General features: G+C 38.9%; 1 pseudogene across 1 annotated transcript; it reads right to left on the reverse strand.

Moving 5' to 3' along the window:
* Positions 1–1,428: 1,428 nt before the first annotated feature.
* On the reverse strand, positions 1,429–20,828 carry LOC143577505 (uridine/cytidine kinase UKL1, chloroplastic-like; annotated as a pseudogene). Its single transcript, XR_013143123.1, has 14 exons — positions 20,654–20,828; positions 20,473–20,564; positions 19,548–19,617; positions 19,326–19,444; positions 17,552–17,648; positions 16,931–17,010; positions 16,125–16,318; positions 3,595–3,678; positions 3,424–3,484; positions 3,143–3,203; positions 2,613–2,706; positions 2,406–2,478; positions 2,062–2,143; positions 1,429–1,594 (listed from the first exon to the last, which is right to left on the reverse strand). The product of XR_013143123.1 is annotated as a uridine/cytidine kinase UKL1, chloroplastic-like (transcript).
* Positions 20,829–21,548: the final 720 nt, after the last annotated feature.

The raw sequence follows: 21,548 nt of genomic DNA on the forward strand, positions 1-21,548 counted from the left end.
ATGGACCCGAACCTGGGTAGCACATGAGCTGATGCATGTTCATCCCTACTTTACGATCTTGATATGTATGAATTGCCTCACATTTAATTATGCTATCCTCTCATCACCCCCAACAAATCTCCCCTCTTTCTCTTCGTCGTACAAAACCCACTTCCCAATCTTCTATTATTTGTGATGATCACAGAGTTCTATTACCAATGGTTAATTACCATTAATGGGTGGCTTGCGATTTCAGATAACTAAGGCAAAATCAACTCCAGGGCGGCTGCTTAGACATCTTATGAAATCTCGAAACTCATTTTAACACTTTTCACACTAGAGAGATCATAAGTTCAAAATAGAATAAGTAATATGTACTTAGTATAAAACTTTAAAAGATGCAAAAATATTATTAACATCCATATCATAAACACCCCAAAAAACGTACATTGAAATACTCTATCCGATAACGTAGTTACGTATTGAATGTTTTTTTAACATTGTCAATCATTATTAGTTCTAGAAGATTGCTGTGGAGCTAAAGTACTAATTTTTTTTTTTTGATAAAATATTAATCCTTTTATATATAACACAAACCGAACTACATCTGGATAATGGTTAAGCGAGCAACAAGCTGCGCCGCTATCCCCCTTTTAAATCGCAAAGCCTATTCTACTAAATATAAATCCTTGGTTCCTCGGGCTTGGCGAGTCACTGTGGACCACCTTCTGCACCCGCTCCAAGAAACGAACCGCCTCGGGAGCTAGGGATCCAAAAGTGTCGAAGGCAAATGGAATGAACACATGCTGATTCTCCAAACACAATATCTCATGCTTAGCAACCTTCCTAGACTCCGCTCTCAAAACCGCCTGTCCCGGTACGAAGCCACTGTCTCTCAGCCCCACCAACGGGGACACCCCAGTGAGGTCAACACACGCATGCTTACCCCCTGTCCAGCCAAACACAAGAACATCCGCAGGACGCAGGGTAGATCTTCCCTCACGCGGATCAGTCAAAAAGTTAACAGGTGCCTCTTTCTTGGCTGAGATCCCGGCACGTCTAAGCACATCCCATAACACATCTCTAACCCAGTCATGACGATACTTGAATCCCGGCAATTCCTTACAGTGGAGGGCATGCTCACCGAATCTATCCAAACAAGCTTTTTTACAAATGGGGCATTATCCAGTGGCTTCAATATTTACTTAATGCCACCAAAACACACAACTTTAAACATCTTAAATGGTAACAAATGACATTTTTTTCCATCACATGTGATGCTAGAAGGATGTTATGGTCTTTGAAAAAAACAGCTTCATGGCAGTAGGTTACACAGTCATTGATCCCAGCCTTCAATAATCGAAAGTTATCAGTCGTCAGTCCCAAAGTAACGGTCACCAAATTCCCCAAGACCAGGTATAACGCGATACTCTTCATTCAAAGCAGCCTTCAATAATCGAAAGTTATCAGTCGTCAGTCCCAAAGTAACGGTCACCAAATTCCCCAAGACCAGGTATAACGCGATACTCTTCATTCAAAGCAACATCGATTTCTGATGTTACTATCTTCACCGAAGGAAACCGTTTTGAAACACAAGTGGATTCCTTCTGGGGCCCAAGCAAAATCACATGAATGTAATCAGTATATAGATTGGTGATGCTCACTCATGCATATTGTAGGTGGTAATTTTGACCCGTGTACTTGTAGATTGGTCAATTCCGGTTATTAGTTATCTAAAACGGGTCAGACTAAAAAGGAAAATGGTCAAAGTGTGGTTTGATACTTTGATGCATAGAACCTCATAAGTCATAAATTATTTTAGTAAACAAAGTTTAAGGCTATTATTACAAAAGGCAAAGACCATGCAATAGAAATGGACTTTTAAATTAGGTGGATAATGGACACGCTATTAGCATCCAACCTCGTTTTAACCGATTTTACTTCTAAACTACTGATGTGGGCATGTAGCACGGCATGATGCCACATATGCAAAAAAATGCTTACGTGAAATTTTTTAAAACATATACTTCTAGGTTTGTAGTATTATGACCATGAAACCGAGCCAAATTGTATAAACTCACCGAGATGAGGTTGAGGAATATTATGTGTGATTCTGGCACTCCTTTTTGTATCAGTAGCTCAATTGCCTGGTTAGCTGAATTCCCTGTAATTCAAATCACAGATAACAGTAATTCTCTTTGTGATCAAAACATAAATCACTCATCACACTGAATTTCGATTATTTCATGAATTCCCTGAGTTGTCCTCCTAAAAGATGAAACACTTCCATTTCTCAAAAAATTTTGAATTGCAATGACCTATTTATCCCCTGTTTATTATTATAAAACTATCATCTTGGTCAACTGTTGCAATAAAATAAGGACTTGGAATGGCTGCAATGATGTATTTAACATACATCTACCAACCTGTAGCAAGGACTGGGTCAAGGAGAAGCACGTGCCTTTCTGAAATGTCTGTTGGGAGCTTTTCATAGATAAGCTGCACATATTATGGAAGATATATATATGTATATATATTTTGTAAGTTAATAATAATATAATATGATCGTGTGCAATGTAAAACCAAAATAAAAAGGTGGATCTATCAACCAATAAAACAAGAGAGGTATTCACCTGCTTCCCATTGTCACCGTCACGGTGGACAAGAATTTTCCCAATTTTTATGCCTTTACAACATGCACGCAGTGCATTCTCCATACTTTCACCACTGCAAATATAAATAAAAAATTCATATGTTACTGAATTGCGTTGATAAACAAGCCAACACCAAGACAAACACACCACTTTAGTTTGAGAAATAATAATCATTTTGTGAAATAGTTCAGTATTACATACACTATTCACTGCACATATAACTTAACTCATGTAAAAGTTTTGATTTCCAACCCCCAGTTATAAATAATTTAGTAACCGAGTTAACGTAATAACTCAACTATATATAAAAAAGGACAAAAAAATTGTTTGACCAATCCAACCTGACACTGATTTAAACCGTTACCCAATCCGCTCAGCCCACCCAAGTTGCCATGATGTAAACAAAAATTTTTCAGGTGAATTATAAAGCATGTCCTATATGATAACCAAAGGCATATAAACAGAAGCACTCATGATAACACATCTTTTGATGCTTGAAAAGTAATCACCTTCGAACAATCGAGACACCACAGAGTTTTTTGCAAAAGTCAACACCACTATATACCGATCCTGTAACAACAATAACCTATCAATGATATTCAAGCAACTGTTTGAAAAGCTTTAGAAGTTGAAAGTTACTTTTTTCCTTATTCATGCAAATCCATCTTTTACTGAACTTCTAGCAGTTACTCATACATAATATCATTAACAGGCAACGCATGACAACATGCATCCAGTAATTTCCAGCACCTTAAGTAATTTTATCAGAAAAACAAACAGTAAACCGCACCTGTTGGAGTGACTACCTGCATCTCAGTAAATGGTAAGTGACCAAGGCCATGCTCCACAACCTGGGACCACTCTCAAAATAGTTAATGATATTTAATCATAAAAAATTCCAGATTTCCAGACTTCAACCATTAGTTTCTAAGAATTTCATTAAGGGTAGAAGGTGATATACCAATCGAATCAGCTGATCTGAATAAAATACAAAATCATGCTTTGATATATCTTTATCTCGAATTAAAGTGTGCATGCCGCGAATCTGTAACATAGATCTTAAGTCACGGTCCCATATCTTGGTCAAATCAATTATTAAAAGAGGGGAGAGGGGGTTAATGAGTAGCTGATATTTAGGACCGGTTATTATTCTATTAATAAAGGGTAGCTAAAGTTTAGGGTAAGTTATTATTCTACTAGTGCTTATTTATATCTTTTGTTATAGTGAGGAGGAGGTGAATGTTTATTATTATCAAAGTATTAGGTTTTCTTTAACCTTGTATCGGAGACTTCCCATCTCGAATTGGGTAATCGGAGACCTCCCATCTCGAATCAGGTTATTATGTTTCAGTAATTGAATCGTCTGTTTGAGTCCAGATTCTAGACTCTATCATTTGGTTCCATTGCCGGGAAACATTAAAGGCACGATGGCGCAAACTGGGGGTAGCGGTGGTAGCAGTCTTACGTCGGATCAAATCACCACTCAATTGGCAGCCATCGCCGCCAAGCTCGACACCATACTCTCACGATTGAGGGGTGACGTTGCAGAAATCAAGTCCCAGATGATAAGAGATGGCAACTATTGTGAAACAGCAGACAAGGATCGAAAGAAATCTGATGAACCTAATGCCATAAGTTTGACCCTTATAACCAGAAAAATCATCAGATTTTAGAAATTAAATCTGATGAACCTAATGCCATAAGTTTGACCCTTGAATCTGAGTCCAAAGTTGGCCATGCAAAGCCCAACAGAAAACCAATAGCAACACCTGCCTTCAAACCTAACTTATCGGTTGTTACCCAGTCATCGCAATCCACTCCTAAAATTGTGACAATCGTCAATTTCAGGTTAACTCCGTTAACGCAACTCTGTCAATTCAAACTTTAGATTTATTGAATCTAAACGCAAACCTCATTACATTTAAACTAGGGTTTAAATGACGCTTAACACTTACTACATGCGTAGTAGTCTTTCGGGATTTGCACCGAAACGCAAACGATTGAGGAATAAACGAAACACACTAAAATACTAATTATGTGATAATTATGTGTTAGGATTATGTGTTATGTGATAATATTATTGTCATGTTAATTTAATGTGCAAGTTATGATAGAATGTTCTAGAAAAAGTAATACTTAATGTTAACTTAATGTGCAAGTTATGATAGAATGTTCTAGAAAAAGTAATACTTAGGAGTTGAGGGGCCAAAGTGTAACATATTAGTCTATAAATACATGATAACCCAAACCCTAACTTCTATTCTTTCTTCCTCACAAAGTTCCGATCGGAACCTAATCCTAACCCTAACCTTGCGATCGGAACCTATACACACACACACACTCAAGATTTTTCAAGTTTGATTGAAGATTAAGGTGCTAGGAAGGTATACACAACTATTCTATGCATCCTCTATGTTTAATTGTTAGTTTTATTGGGTTAATTGTAAACCTTTATGGCTGATTTCTTGGTATTATGATGTTCATGTGATTCTTGATTTAATTGATGATGATTGATAACTGGATTTGATATTGTTGCATGATTATTGTTGTCTTTGAGTTTGATATCAAGTAAAACCCTAACTTGTATGTAGGGTGAGATTGATATGCATGGATAGTAGTTATAGTGTCTAGAGGGTTATATGGATGCATGATAGTTCATAGATTGTTATTATGATGAGTTTTGATGTGAACAGATTCTGGACAGAACGTATATACGATGTTTAACTGACTGTAACGAAGTGTAAACGTGAAAATTGATTGAGATTGTGGGTACTGCAGTAAACTAGGTTGAGTCTAGTTTCTATGAAGTATAAATTCGTAATTTTTGGATAAGTGGAAGTATACTTTTATGATTTTACAAAAACGTGATGCAAAGCTGAGCTGTTAGACCTGCTATTAGGTTATGTTGTAAATGTTATATCTCATGAACTACGAGACCAATTGGGTTGGTTCCACTTCTGGAGGTTGACTCACTGAGTTAGGAACCAAACCCAAGTGGTCTTGCATTTATTGGATTTTTCGTTTAACGGGAATTGCAAATAACATTCTGATGTGCATGAATCTGACTGATATAAGTTAGCTGTAATGTTTTGATCATTATGAACAATCTATATGGAATAAAAATAAGATAAAAGATGTTCTGGAAACCTAAGATATGTATGCTCCTGTGGTAATTTTTGGTAAATTAATTGAGACGTTATAATCGGTAAACTAGTGCAATCTTTCAAGTAGAAATTCTGTCATAACGAAACTAGCTGCTGAGTTGTATAGGAATGCATGAAATATGATAGTTTTTATATAATTGTTGTATTTTGACCAAAATACCCTTGCGGGGAATAGTTGCTAGTTGATTGCCATGAATTGACCAAATTGCCCTTATGGGGAATAATGGTTAGTTAGTCTTTGTTTGTTGACCAAAATGCCCCTACGGGAATAATTGCTAATAAGTATGTTATTAATACGTGACACGAAAGTAATTGCTCACTCATGTATCGTATCACAATTTTACTTGTTTAAGTCACACACGATTCACAAACGAAACACGAAACATGTTACGTGCATAGGTATTATGTGCCGAGTCTAGAGACTCGTTAAACATTCCGATACTTAGAAAATCTCTTTGTTATTTTAGAACGCTAGAGAGTTTTCTACGACGCGCATCACTCGGTGATCTAGATCAGATATTCTTCGCAAACAGTGAGTTCACTTACCCCACTCTTAAACTGTTTTCAAACGTTTTTCACTTGGGGGAGATAACATACTCCGATAAACATATTTTCTGAGATAAACGCATATGAAAGATTTTGTTATAAATTATATATCACTTGTAAAGGCTAAGCGGCATACGTAACATTTGAAGTCCCACACATCGGACCGGTTAATATTTGGAATAGCGAGTCACTTTTGGGTAGTACTACTGGGTTTGACAAACCCCACCCGACGCTAAGCTCAACTGGAGGTTGAGTGGGTGTAAATTTGGGCTAACACTTACCATGGTCTGGAGGACCTGGTGACGGGCACTTGATAAACAGTCAGCTTCGGTCGCGAACCACTTAGCGATACTTGTTGTATAGATTAGCTACCTATCGATATATAATTTGACATAACACTATCTGGTAATGCAAAACACTTAAACGCTGTAACGTGGTTACACACTCAAACGTCGTAACGGGGTTACGCAACACTCAAACGCTGTAACGTGGTTACACACTCAAACGTCGTAACGGGGTTACGCAACACTCAAACGCTGTAACGTGGTTACACACTCAAACGTCGTAACGGGGTTACGCAACATTTAAACGTCGTAACGAGGTTACGCAAAACGCTAAACGATTTATCTTATTTTACTTGTGAACTCACCAACCTTGTGTTGACACTTTTAGTATGTTATTCTCAGGTAGCCGAGGCGGGCGCGCGGTTTAGGAGCATGCATTAATGAAAACACTTTTATTCTGCAAACTTAATTTTAACAGTTACATTTGGTTTTAAGTCGTCCTGCGTGACGCAACTTTTGAATTAAGGTTTTACGCTTCCGCACTTACTTTCATTTAAACGTTTTTCTTTGGTTTGGTTATAACTAATGATTCCGATCCTGCCAGTTCACACCCTCTGACGGTAAAACTCCGTTAGTGGATTTTGAGGGTGTGACAGATTGGTATCAGAGCCATTGGTTATAGCGAACTAGAAGCTGCATGCATACTAGACTATAACCGCGACGACCCATTAGTTATAATGATTCGCATTGCATAGTTTTGTGTACTCTTTGTTATCTTATCTCTCTACCCCTTCTCACTACGCGCGCATACACGGCTTACCTGTAGAGATGTCGACGCCATCCTCATCATTGTTCGATCCGATGACTCATGCTCACGGGAAGGAACCGCAGTTACCTACCGCATCGCCACCACCGAGTAGTCCCGGAACTCGAAGCTCCCGCACCGAAGAGGTATCGCTTATCCGGAGGCATGTACGAAAACGAAGTTAGCTGGTATTGGTACCCTAATATGATCCGACGTATGATCTATCGTGAGCAAGTTCCCCCATTACCACCCCCGAACCATCCTGCCTTCCCCAACACCCTACCACCCATAACCGAACCTGTAGAGCGAGTTCTCGCAGCTGTTGTTACATGCTTGGAGCGTGACGTGGGTTACATGCGCTATACGAGAGCTAACGTTTCCGGACTGTTGAAGGAAGGAACGGAAACTAAGGAAGAAATTGCTCGCATGGCAGCGACCATGAAGGAGATGCAAGGGGCTAGTGATCAACAGATGAAGGTTATGAGGAAGATGCAAGCAGAGATGATAGACTTGCAAGAGCAACTCCAAGTAGCAAGGACCCGAACCGAGATAGCTTTAGAGCGCTGCGATGTCTTGCAAATGCAGATTGCTCAGAACGCAGCCGAACCCGAGGCAGAGCCTGAGGCAGAGCCTGAAGAGGAACCTGAAGAAGATCCCAAAGAGGAACCTGAAGAGGAACCCGAGGAAGATCCCGAGGAGGAACCTGAAGAAGAACCGGAGGATGGAACTGGCTAACGCGATGGACTGGGAGGAGTTCAAGAACATGATGCGAGAAGAGTATTGTCCGAGGGAGGAGATTTCAAAGTTGGAGTCGGAATTTTGGTCATTGAAAATGGTGGGTTCAGAGATTGAAAGCTACACTACTCGTTCGCACGAGTTGGCAGTGATGTGTCCGCGGATGGTGGATCCGCCGAGCAAGAGAATAGAGATGTACATTGATGGGTTAGCACCACAGATTCAGGGTATGGTGACGTCTTCCAGACCAGCCACGATCCAACAAGCGATCCGTTTGGCTCACAAACTGACGGATCAAGCTGTGACCCAGGGTGTGTTACCACCGAGGGGTTCGACTGTTAAAGCCCGAGACAACCCGAGTAATGACCACGTCAGCAACAGTAACAACAACAGTAACCCGAACAGCGGGAAGAGAAAGTTTGACAACACCAGATCTTCATCCTCAAACCTCCCACCGCAACACCACTACCGTAAGCCCGAATTTACTCGGAGTTTCAACACTCAGAATCACAACAACAACAACAACGGTAGCGGGCAGGTTTCGAGCGGATATGCTGGGAAATATCCAAAGTGCAACAGGTGCAACTTTCATCATGTTGGTCAGTGTGACCGTGTCAAGTGTCAAAGATGCGGAAAGATAGGTCACCAAGCGAAGGAATGTAGAGTTGACCTTGCGGCGAAGGGTGTTCCTATGCCACCGATGACGACTAAGGGATGTTTTGAATGTGGACAGGAAGGTCATTTCCGGAAGGATTGCCCCAAGCTGAAACAGAACGACAATAATGGGGGTAATGGAAGTGGCAGTAATGGTGGAGGAAATGGCAAAGGAAGAGCGTTTGTGATTGGATCGGGTCAAGCCCGCAATGATCCGCATGTGGTGTCTGGTAAGTTCCCTGTAAACGATTGTTTTGCTTCTGTTTTGTTTGACACTGGAGCTGATAGGAGTTTTGTGTCAAAAGCTTTTAGCCAACTTTTAAACCTTACTCCAACCCCGTTAGACGCTAAGTTTCCTGTTGAATTAGCTAACGGTAAAACTGTAGTAACAACTCATATACTTGCGGGATGTAAGTTGAAACTGTCAGGTCATGTCTTTGACATCGACCTTATTCCTTTTACGCTTAGTAGTTTCGATGTCGTTGTCGGCATGGACTGGTTATCCGAGAACCGAGCGGAGATTATATGCCATGATAAGATAGTCCATATTACCACCCCTTCCGGCGAGATCATTTCGGTCCGAGGCGAGAGAAGCGGCATGACCACCAGCGTTATTACCCTTTTGAAGGCACAGAAGTATTTACGAAAGGGTCATCCGGCAATTTTGGCGCAGATTGTTGAGAAACCCGCGGAGGAGAAACGAATTGAAGACATACCGGTTGTGCGAGACTTCCCGGAAGTTTTCCCGGAGGATTTACCTGGACTCCCTCCTATTCGTCAAGTCGAATTTCAGATCGAGTTGACACCCGGTGCAGCACCCATAGCACGAGCCCCGTATCGGCTCGCACCGGCGGAACTTCAGGAGTTGTCCACCCAGTTGCAAGATTTGTTGGATAAAGGTTTTATCCGACCTAGCTCATCGCCATGGGGAGCCCCTGTCTTGTTTGTCCGAAAGAAAGACGGGACTTTCCGAATGTGCATCGACTACCGGGAGTTGAACAAGATGACGGTCAAGAACCGTTATCCTTTACCCCGAATTGATGATTTGTTTGACCAGCTTCAGGGATCGAGTTACTACTCGAAGATCGATCTACGATCCGGTTATCACCAGGTGAGAGTGCGCGAAGAAGATATTTCAAAGACGGCTTTCAGAACACGGTATGGTCACTACGAGTTTTCAGTTATGCCTTTTGGCCTAACCAACGCACCAGCCGTATTTATGGATCTCATGAATCGAGTATGCAAGGCGTACCTCGACAAGTTTGTGATTGTTTTCATTGATGATATTCTCGTCTACTCCAAGAACGAGACTGACCACGAAGAGCACTTAAGGATAATTCTGGAACTACTGAAGAAGGAACAACTGTATGCTAAACTCTCGAAATGTGAATTTTGGCTTCGCGAGGTTCACTTTTTAGGACATGTGATCAACGAGAATGGTATCCATGTCGATCCCGGTAAGGTAGGGGCCATCAAAAACTGGGAAGCACCTAAGACTCCGACTGAGGTGCGACAATTCCTAGGACTGGCCGGCTACTATCGGCGTTTCATCGAGGGATTTTCAAAGATTGCTCAACCCCTCACCGCTTTGACTCACAAGGGCACTAAGTACAACTGGGGTGACGCACAAGAATCCGCTTTTCAACTGTTGAAAACCAAGCTTTGTAGCGCCCCTATTTTAGCCCTCCCCGAGGGAACAGAAAATTTTGAGGTACACTGTGACGCATCAATACAAGGTCTCGGTTGTGTGCTGATGCAACTCGAGAAGGTTATAGCCTACGCCTCTAGACAACTACGGGTTCACGAGAAGAACTACACGACCCACGATTTGGAACTCGGAGCTGTAGTGTTTGCTCTTAAGATATGGAGGCATTACTTGTACGGTACCAAGTTTACCATATACACCGACCACAAGAGTCTCCAGCATATCTTCGATCAAAGGGAGCTGAACATGCGACAGCGTCGTTGGGTCGAGTTGCTTAAGGATTACGATTGTGCCATCAAGTACCACCCTGGCAAGGCCAATGTAGTGGCCGACGCCCTCAGTAGAAAGGAAACCGATAAACCCAGACGAGTGCGAGCATTGCAACTCACAATTCATGCCAGCTTACCCGACCATATTCACGATGCACAACTTGAAGCTTTGAAAGATGATAATCTCCCATCAGAACTCATGCGGGGCATGGACAAACAACTTGAAACCAAATCGGACGGGGTCCGATATTTTGAGAACCGGATTTGGGTTCCACGATACGGAGAGTTGAGAACTCTAGTGATGGACGAAGCACACAAGTCTCGATATTCTATCCACCCCGGCTCAGATAAAATGTATCATGATTTAAAGGAACTTTACTGGTGGCCGAACATGAAAGCCGACATTGCCACCTACGTGAGCAAATGCTTGACTTGTGCCAGAGTTAAGATAGAATACCAGAAACCATCTGGTCTACTGCAACAACCGGAACTCCCAATGTGGAAATGGGAACACATCTCAATGGACTTTATTACGGGTTTGCCTAAAACACCGACGGGATGCGATACCATCTGGGTGATCGTTGACCGGTTGACTAAATCGGCGCACTTCCTAGCGATTAAGGAAACAGACAAAATGTAAAGACTGACTCGTGTCTACATGAAGGAAGTAGTGTCGAGACACGGAGTGCCTGTCTCGATCATTTCCGATCGAGATTCTCGTTTTACCTCACACTTTTGGAAGTCGCTGCAAAGCGCACTGGGCACACGTCTCGATATGAGTACCGCATACCATCCTCAGACGGATGGGCAAAGTGAACGGACTATTCAGACCCTGGAGGATATGTTGCGTGCATGCGTCTTAGATTTCGGAAAAAGTTGGGAACCCCACTTACCCTTGGTAGAGTTTTCGTATAATAACAGCTACCACGCAAGTATTAACGCAGCACCGTTTGAAGCACTATACGGACGGAAGTGTCGATCACCGCTCTGTTGGGCAGAGGTGGGTGACAGCCAAATCACTGGTCCAGAACTGGTACTCGAAACTTCGGAAAAGATTGTTCAAATCCGAAACCGCATGGCAGCAGCACGTGATCGCCAAAAGAGTTACGCTGACAAGCGCCGAAAACCTCTCGAATTTCAAGTAAACGATCGAGTGTTACTCAAAGTCTCACCTTGGAAAGGTGTGGTTCGCTTTGGAAAGCGAAACAAACTCAACCCACGATATGTTGGTCCTTACCGGATAACGGAACGCGTTGGTCCCGTGGCGTACCGACTGGACTTACCAGCAGAACTCAGCAGTGTACACAACGTTTTTCACGTATCGAATTTAAAGAAATGCCTATCCGATGAAACTCAAGTAGTCCCTTTGGAGGAACTGCAAGTTGATGAACAATTACGCTTCGTTGAAGAACCAGTTGAGGTTTTGGATTGGGAAACCAAAACGCTCAAGCACAGCAAAATTCCAATTGTTAAAGTTCGTTGGAACTCGAGACGTGGACCGGAGTTCACGTGGGAACGCGAGGATCAAATGATGAAAAAGTATCCTCACCTTTTTGAAGGGCTGACCAAACACAGAAAACCGCGAAACCCGGCAAACCGTCAGAAATCACCGAGGGTATGAATTAAATTTCGGGACGAAATTTCTTTCTACTAGGGGATGATATGACAAACTGAAAAATTTTTCTTACTTTTTCAGACACTCATCACGACTTGACTCAAATTTTCGGGACGAAAATTCTTTAACATGGGAATGATGTGACAATCGTCAATTTCAGGTTAACTCCGTTAACGCAACTCTGTCAATTCAAACTTTAGATTTATTGAATCTAAACGCAAACCTCATTACATTTAAACTAGGGTTTAAATGACGCTTAACACTTACTACATGCGTAGTAGTCTTTCGGGATTTGCACCGAAACGCAAACGATTGAGGAATAAACGAAACACACTAAAATACTAATTATGTGATAATTATGTGTTAGGATTATGTGTTATGTGATAATATTATTGTCATGTTAATTTAATGTGCAAGTTATGATAGAATGTTCTAGAAAAAGTAATACTTAATGTTAACTTAATGTGCAAGTTATGATAGAATGTTCTAGAAAAAGTAATACTTAGGAGTTGAGGGGCCAAAGTGTAACATATTAGTCTATAAATACATGATAACCCAAACCCTAACTTCTATTCTTTCTTCCTCACAAAGTTCCGATCGGAACCTAATCCTAACCCTAACCTTGCGATCGGAACCTATACACACACACACACTCAAGATTTTTCAAGTTTGATTGAAGATTAAGGTGCTAGGAAGGTATACACAACTATTCTATGCATCCTCTATGTTTAATTGTTAGTTTTATTGGGTTAATTGTAAACCTTTATGGCTGATTTCTTGGTATTATGATGTTCATGTGATTCTTGATTTAATTGATGATGATTGATAACTGGATTTGATATTGTTGCATGATTATTGTTGTCTTTGAGTTTGATATCAAGTAAAACCCTAACTTGTATGTAGGGTGAGATTGATATGCATGGATAGTAGTTATAGTGTCTAGAGGGTTATATGGATGCATGATAGTTCATAGATTGTTATTATGATGAGTTTTGATGTGAACAGATTCTGGACAGAACGTATATACGATGTTTAACTGACTGTAACGAAGTGTAAACGTGAAAATTGATTGAGATTGTGGGTACTGCAGTAAACTAGGTTGAGTCTAGTTTCTATGAAGTATAAATTCGTAATTTTTGGATAAGTGGAAGTATACTTTTATGATTTTACAAAAACGTGATGCAAAGCTGAGCTGTTAGACCTGCTATTAGGTTATGTTGTAAATGTTATATCTCATGAACTACGAGACCAATTGGGTTGGTTCCACTTCTGGAGGTTGACTCACTGAGTTAGGAACCAAACCCAAGTGGTCTTGCATTTATTGGATTTTTCGTTTAACGGGAATTGCAAATAACATTCTGATGTGCATGAATCTGACTGATATAAGTTAGCTGTAATGTTTTGATCATTATGAACAATCTATATGGAATAAAAATAAGATAAAAGATGTTCTGGAAACCTAAGATATGTATGCTCCTGTGGTAATTTTTGGTAAATTAATTGAGACGTTATAATCGGTAAACTAGTGCAATCTTTCAAGTAGAAATTCTGTCATAACGAAACTAGCTGCTGAGTTGTATAGGAATGCATGAAATATGATAGTTTTTATATAATTGTTGTATTTTGACCAAAATACCCTTGCGGGGAATAGTTGCTAGTTGATTGCCATGAATTGACCAAATTGCCCTTATGGGGAATAATGGTTAGTTAGTCTTTGTTTGTTGACCAAAATGCCCCTACGGGAATAATTGCTAATAAGTATGTTATTAATACGTGACACGAAAGTAATTGCTCACTCATGTATCGTATCACAATTTTACTTGTTTAAGTCACACACGATTCACAAACGAAACACGAAACATGTTACGTGCATAGGTATTATGTGCCGAGTCTAGAGACTCGTTAAACATTCCGATACTTAGAAAATCTCTTTGTTATTTTAGAACGCTAGAGAGTTTTCTACGACGCGCATCACTCGGTGATCTAGATCAGATATTCTTCGCAAACAGTGAGTTCACTTACCCCACTCTTAAACTGTTTTCAAACGTTTTTCACTTGGGGGAGATAACATACTCCGATAAACATATTTTCTGAGATAAACGCATATGAAAGATTTTGTTATAAATTATATATCACTTGTAAAGGCTAAGCGGCATACGTAACATTTGAAGTCCCACACATCGGACCGGTTAATATTTGGAATAGCGAGTCACTTTTGGGTAGTACTACTGGGTTTGACAAACCCCACCCGACGCTAAGCTCAACTGGAGGTTGAGTGGGTGTAAATTTGGGCTAACACTTACCATGGTCTGGAGGACCTGGTGACGGGCACTTGATAAACAGTCAGCTTCGGTCGCGAACCACTTAGCGATACTTGTTGTATAGATTAGCTACCTATCGATATATAATTTGACATAACACTATCTGGTAATGCAAAACACTTAAACGCTGTAACGTGGTTACACACTCAAACGTCGTAACGGGGTTACGCAACACTCAAACGCTGTAACGTGGTTACACACTCAAACGTCGTAACGGGGTTACGCAACACTCAAACGCTGTAACGTGGTTACACACTCAAACGTCGTAACGGGGTTACGCAACATTTAAACGTCGTAACGAGGTTACGCAAAACGCTAAACGATTTATCTTATTTTACTTGTGAACTCACCAACCTTGTGTTGACACTTTTAGTATGTTATTCTCAGGTAGCCGAGGCGGGCGCGCGGTTTAGGAGCATGCATTAATGAAAACACTTTTATTCTGCAAACTTAATTTTAACAGTTACATTTGGTTTTAAGTCGTCCTGCGTGACGCAACTTTTGAATTAAGGTTTTACGCTTCCGCACTTACTTTCATTTAAACGTTTTTCTTTGGTTTGGTTATAACTAATGATTCCGATCCTGCCAGTTCACACCCTCTGACGGTAAAACTCCGTTAGTGGATTTTGAGGGTGTGACAAAAATCCTTCCACGTGTATCTGATTATGTGAAGAACATGCGATTCCTAACATGCAAACTGTTGGAATCAAGGGAAGAGGAAAAGAATACTGCTGAACAACCAACTGCAATTAAAGGGGACACGCATGATCATAGTCTCCTAAATCGCGGTTCGCTCCAGTGGGGGGTAGATGCAAAAGTCAAGGAAATCGCAGGGCCTTCACAATCTGCTCTAGCTTATGGATGGATATATGAAGTGGGTCAGCCTATAATTGAATGGTTGATCGCTTGGCACAACTATCAGATTTTCGACTTGAGGACAAGTCGTTTGTACGGCCGGGATGTATTGATACGGTCCTATATCTTGGTCAAATCAATTATTAAAAGAGGGGAGAGGGGGTTAATGAGTAGCTGATATTTAGGACCGGTTATTATTCTATTAATAAAGGGTAGCTAAAGTTTAGGGTAAGTTATTATTCTACTAGTGCTTATTTATATCTTTTGTTATAGTGAGGAGGAGGTGAATGTTTATTATTATCAAAGTATTAGGTTTTCTTTAACCTTGTATCGGAGACTTCCCATCTCGAATTGGGTAATCGGAGACCTCCCATCTCGAATCGGGTTATTATGTTTCAGTAATTGAATCGTTTGTTTGAGTCCAGATTCTAGACTCTATCACAATGTACATGTCTTATTAATACTAATTTCATAATCAGAATATGTTATTTATCCATATGTCATGCGCCATTATTAAGAATCTGACAAATGAGAATACCTGAAATGTTGACTGAATTATATATATGTTGGGGTATATTTTGCATAGGTCATGCTGACCAAGCTTTGTGCGTATGTGTTGCACTATCAAGTCTATTGCCACATGATTATCACCTCCACGTGGTATGATGACATCAGCATACTTTTCGAGGGAAGAACAAAGTCATCAAAAGCAGGTTTAACAAACTTTGCATACTGCATAGATAAGCCAAATGTCATTCATCATAGAACTTCGTTTTTTTAATGATAATAATACTACATTGCCAGTCAAAATTTATAGTCATCTGCCTCCTTTATAGTCCTGTTAGAACCAAAATAAAATGTCATGACATTAATCAATTTCCGAAAATATGTTTTGTTTTAATAGAAGTGACTTGAAATGTCTACCAAAATGAAAATGTTGCATAAGTTTTATAAAAATTGCTATTTTTTCCCAGAAATAATTTTGATGAATATTATTATCGATGTATATTTTAAACCCCCAAATACCCACTTCTAGAATATCATATCCATGTGCTTTCATCGCTAACCAATATTTCAGCAAACATGGTCCTATTGAGTATTGACTATTGACTATTGAGTATCTTCTAAGTAAAAAGAATTAAAAAAAGGAAGCTATCCATTCATGTGAACTTAGCAGTTATCTACCACAGACACTTTAAAGCTTTAGATGAATTGAGTATTTATGGCTTTTGGCTTTTAAAAAATATATTCTTGTTGGGTGTTGGTAAGAACTAGATGACCAATAAACCTTAAGAAAACTTTAAACAAACGCATTTGAGGATTTTAGAAAGTAGAGATATTTACCTGCTCAAGCACAGAATTTACATCCCTGCCCCTCTCAACTGTGTCTCGCCTTATTCTACGAGCAAGTCTAACATCAGCATCTAGTATAAATATTTTTCACCAAACAAAAAAAGTTAAGACATGTTTGTTAGGGCAATGGATATGAATTCACTTATCAGGATAAAATGTAAATGTTAATTATAATTTGGTATAGTAATTAGTTCAACAAGATGTTAGTTTTTTTTTATAAAAACCACACGAGGGGGTGAAATATGGGCAGTCAGATCAAAACAAGCATCATTCTTTTACATGACTACTTGATACTTGAATCAGGCTTAAGAGTTAAAGACTCAGAAACTAGAAACACGGAATCAAAACATGCATCATTTTTTATAAAAACCACACTAGGGGGTGAAATGTGGACAGATAGATCAAAACAAGCATCATTCTTTACATAACTACATGACACTTAAATCAGGCTAAAAGCTCAGAAACTAGAAATACGGGATCAAAAGATACTTACTGCAACATTTTTTTGAAATATAGGAAGACTTCAGTTATACACAAAGACTAAAGAATAATGCGTGCTAAATAATACGGTAACAATTAGGGATAAAAGAAAGAAAGCTAAAGAATAAACACCTGTGTCTACAAAGATCTTCATATTCATCAAGTCACGCACTCTTTGATCATGAAATACCAGTATTCCCTCCAAAATAATTACATCAGATGCATTAACCTGAATAAACATACACAAAAGAAGTTAAAAAAGGTAGTCTTCAATGGAAAGATCTTGGTAAATTGGTAATATTGACACTTTGTACATATATACAGTAGCATTCAGAATTACCACTCCCAAATCCTCTGTCTTCCGCCTACCCAACCCACCTCACCACACCATTTATAAGAAGATGCATACTACTAAGATTCAGCAACAAATAACTTTAAAAGAGTTTAAAACCATCTAATGCATTTCTTAAAGAACAATTGAGAACATCAATGATCAAACACAATACTGATGTGGATCTAACGAGCAACAAGATAAAGAAATACATTGCATGTTTTGTGACGATCTTTATAACAAGTGTCCATGCACATTATGCGCGTGTTGGTTATTTAATAAAGAAAATAAGAAGGTTTAAGAGAAGATCAACACAAATAATGGAAGTCTACAACAAGTCCAATTGGATAAATCATCTTATGATGTTGGGCTGAATTTTTGGAGTTAAATTAACTGGAGGATTATGTCTACAAAGCCCGCTTTATAATCCAAGAATACAACAAATATTTAAATTATTCAAAAAAATACTTAATCATGGAAAATCCAAAAGTCCTTAACTAGCTTGATTGAAAGACTTTAAGCTTGTATTTATTTTGACTGAAAGTCAAAGTTTATAAGTATGAGTCTAAACATCTTTAAATTAAAGAGTTTTACAAGTGCTGTAAAAAAATGGGAATACAATTAAAATGCATTTCAACCCATTCACTTTTGGATATTTACTCCTTTCCTTCGGGGTATAACTAATTCAAGTCTTGCAAAATTACGAATGAGAAATTCAAGCACCATTAGTAATCTTGCAAGACGAATTAGTTCCATCCCGAAGGAAAGATATAATCGTCCAAATATGAATGTATTAAAATGTATCAAAAAGCATATCCTCATTTTTCTACAATACTTGCAAAAACCACCTATTTACTCTAGACACATACTTATTACAAACTTTAAGACTTTCAATCAAAATAATATAAGCTTAAAGTCTTTTAATCAAGCTAGTTAAGGCCTTAAAAGGACTCCAAAGTCTAGACTTAAATATTTCACGTATTAAATCTTTTTTAAACATAAAACCTAAAACAATTATTTTATTCTAGATTTTTAAAGTGGGCCAAATTCACCACTTAACCCAACAAGCCAAAATTCAGCCCAACACAAGGTGATTTATCCAGTTGAGCTTGTGTTCAAGGACTCCCTTCAAATGGGTAGACTTGATGAAATTCGTTAAAGCCACTTGCATCCTCTTTTTCCTTGTGTGGGACATTTGCCCATTAATTCTTTACAGCGAATCACTTTTCATGTTGTCAAGAAGTTTTGTCTTCTTTTTCTTTTGGTTTGCTCGTTCTCTAACAAGAAATACAACCCTGGTAACCTCTATAAAATAAGAAATATCTCTCTACATTGGAAGTCAAAATAAAGAAACTGCCCCGCTATATAACTAAGATGTGTTTCACAGCCCTCATTCACTCCAAAAAGTAAAAAACAACACTAGAGGGTACAAAACCTAACCGAATATTTATAAAATAATAGTCAGCAGTGATGAGTGAACTATAAAATATGTTTCATGTCAGATGAAGGCATGAAGTAATTCAGCCAAGTTAACATCTGCACTCCAATCAAGACAGTAAGTTTAGAAGCGAGTACCTGGCGAAAGGATTCAGAACATCTCCTGTGGTTTTTGAAGTCATATATCGGAAGATGAACCGAGTTTCCTTGTCTGAGCTTATCAATGCACTCTAGCATTTGCTCTGTGTCAAAAGCATCTGCAGCAACAATAATTTTTTTATTTTACAAGATGAGGAGGCAGCATTATTGATGACAACTAACAAAATGAAAAACGACAATCTGTATTAATAAGAACATTACCAGGGTGATCAAAATTATACTCGTGGACCCGTTCAGATTCTTCAGCAGTCAACCCACGATAAAATGAATCCTAGATTACAGGCAGAAAGTAAAAAACTAAAAACTATAGAAAAAGCACTCCATGCATAACTTCATCAAAATACCTAAACACTAGAAATATAGTATCTAGCAAGGCTAGCATATGTCAGCATCACAACGTGCGATATAAGCTTCTAAATATTCTTTAGGCGTCCTAACATGATATTGACACAAAAATGTATGCCGGCATCACGACTAACGATATAAGCTTCTAAATATTCTGTAGGCATCCTAACATGATATCTACACAAAAATGTATGTCGGCATCACAACACGCAATATAAGTTTCTAAATATTCTTTAGGCTTCCTAACATGCTATTTACACAAAAATGTATGTCGGCATCACGACTAACGACTAACGATATAAGCTTCTAAATATTCTTTAGGCATCCTAACATGATATCTGCACAAAAATGTATGTTGGCATCACAACACGCAATATAAGCTTCTAAATAGTCTTTAGTCATCCTAACATGACATTTGCACAAAAATGTATGTCGGCATTACGACACACGATATAAGCTTCTAAATATTCTTTAGGCATCCTAACATGATAATGGCACAAGAATGTATGCCGGCATCACAACTAGCGATATAAGCTTCTAAACATTCTTTAGGCGTCCTAACATGACATTTGCAAAAAATGCATGTCGGCATCACGACACACGATATAAGCTTCTAAATACTTTTTCGGCGTCCTAACACGATATTTGCACAAAATATGTGACACTAATACTTAACCACTCATTTAATATTAATGTTTTCTAGCATCTATAACAACAACTTTATAGTAGTAGGCTGAAATACATAATAGAGGTTAATAACAAATTAACAACAGATAAAGACCTGATTGACAAGCACAACACGATGATTATGAAGCTGTTGAATAATCATATCACAAACCGTCGTCTTACCGGTAGCAGTACCACCAGAGACACCTAAACAATTTCAAAACACGTATTAAACTGCAACAATCAATTGACTAATTAATTAAACTAAATCCAAATAATAATAATAATAGACGTGCCAATGACGAACGGCTGTTTGATTGCGTCAGCAAGTGGAGAGGATGACGTAGGTCGAGTATCCAAATGCAAGCCGGAGAAATGAGGACCGGAGGCAGCCTCCATGACGTAATCAACGGAGTTTGTTTGCTCCGGCATCGGTGACGGAATATCTGTAATTGAAGCAGACGGCGTTAAGTAGAACAAAGGAGAGTGAGGGTTTTGTGCGTTGGTGTTAGTGTTGTTTACCGTCTTTAATCACCAATGAACGGCATATTCCGTGATCTGCCCAATGAAAGCATCCAAATCCAACGCCCGGGTTAAAATACAAACAAATATTGTTATTATTTTATTCGACTTTTTAGGCACGTGAAGATATGCAACTTGGAATAGAACTATTCAACTTGAGGTGGGAGAGGAATCGAACCGGATTAAAACTGATTTATAGGTATTGGTTTGGAACCGTTAGAAGCCGTCAGGTTAGGACCGATTTATAGTTTTTCAACTGAAACCGGTTTGGAACCTATTCTTCATAAACCAGTTTGGAAACAGTGCTTAGAAACTGATGTATGTGTATATTTTTGTATGTATGTTATGTTATTATGGGGGTGTTTTTCCTAGCTTTTTTAACCAAGCTTATAGCTTTTTTAGCTTTTCTTACATAATAAGCTTAACTTGGTGTTTGGCTTAGCTTTTTAAGCTTATGCTTATTAGCTTATATAAGCTCATTTTAATAAGCTTATTTGAAGATGGTTTTTTAGCTTATTTGATAGAAGCTTATTTGTTTAAGGGTGTAAATTACTCATTTGTCTTCAAATGGTGGTGGATTAGTAATTATTACTCTAACAAATTAAAGAATGTTGGATTTAACAACTTATTAAGACACATAATTAACTTGTAGAATATAAGCTAATCCAA

The sequence above is a fragment of the Bidens hawaiensis genome, unplaced genomic scaffold, assembly GCF_021521415.1.
Source record: "Bidens hawaiensis isolate Kalapana, Puna unplaced genomic scaffold, B.hawaiensis_p1.1 tig00028714_1, whole genome shotgun sequence".
Lineage (NCBI taxonomy): Eukaryota > Viridiplantae > Streptophyta > Magnoliopsida > Asterales > Asteraceae > Bidens > Bidens hawaiensis.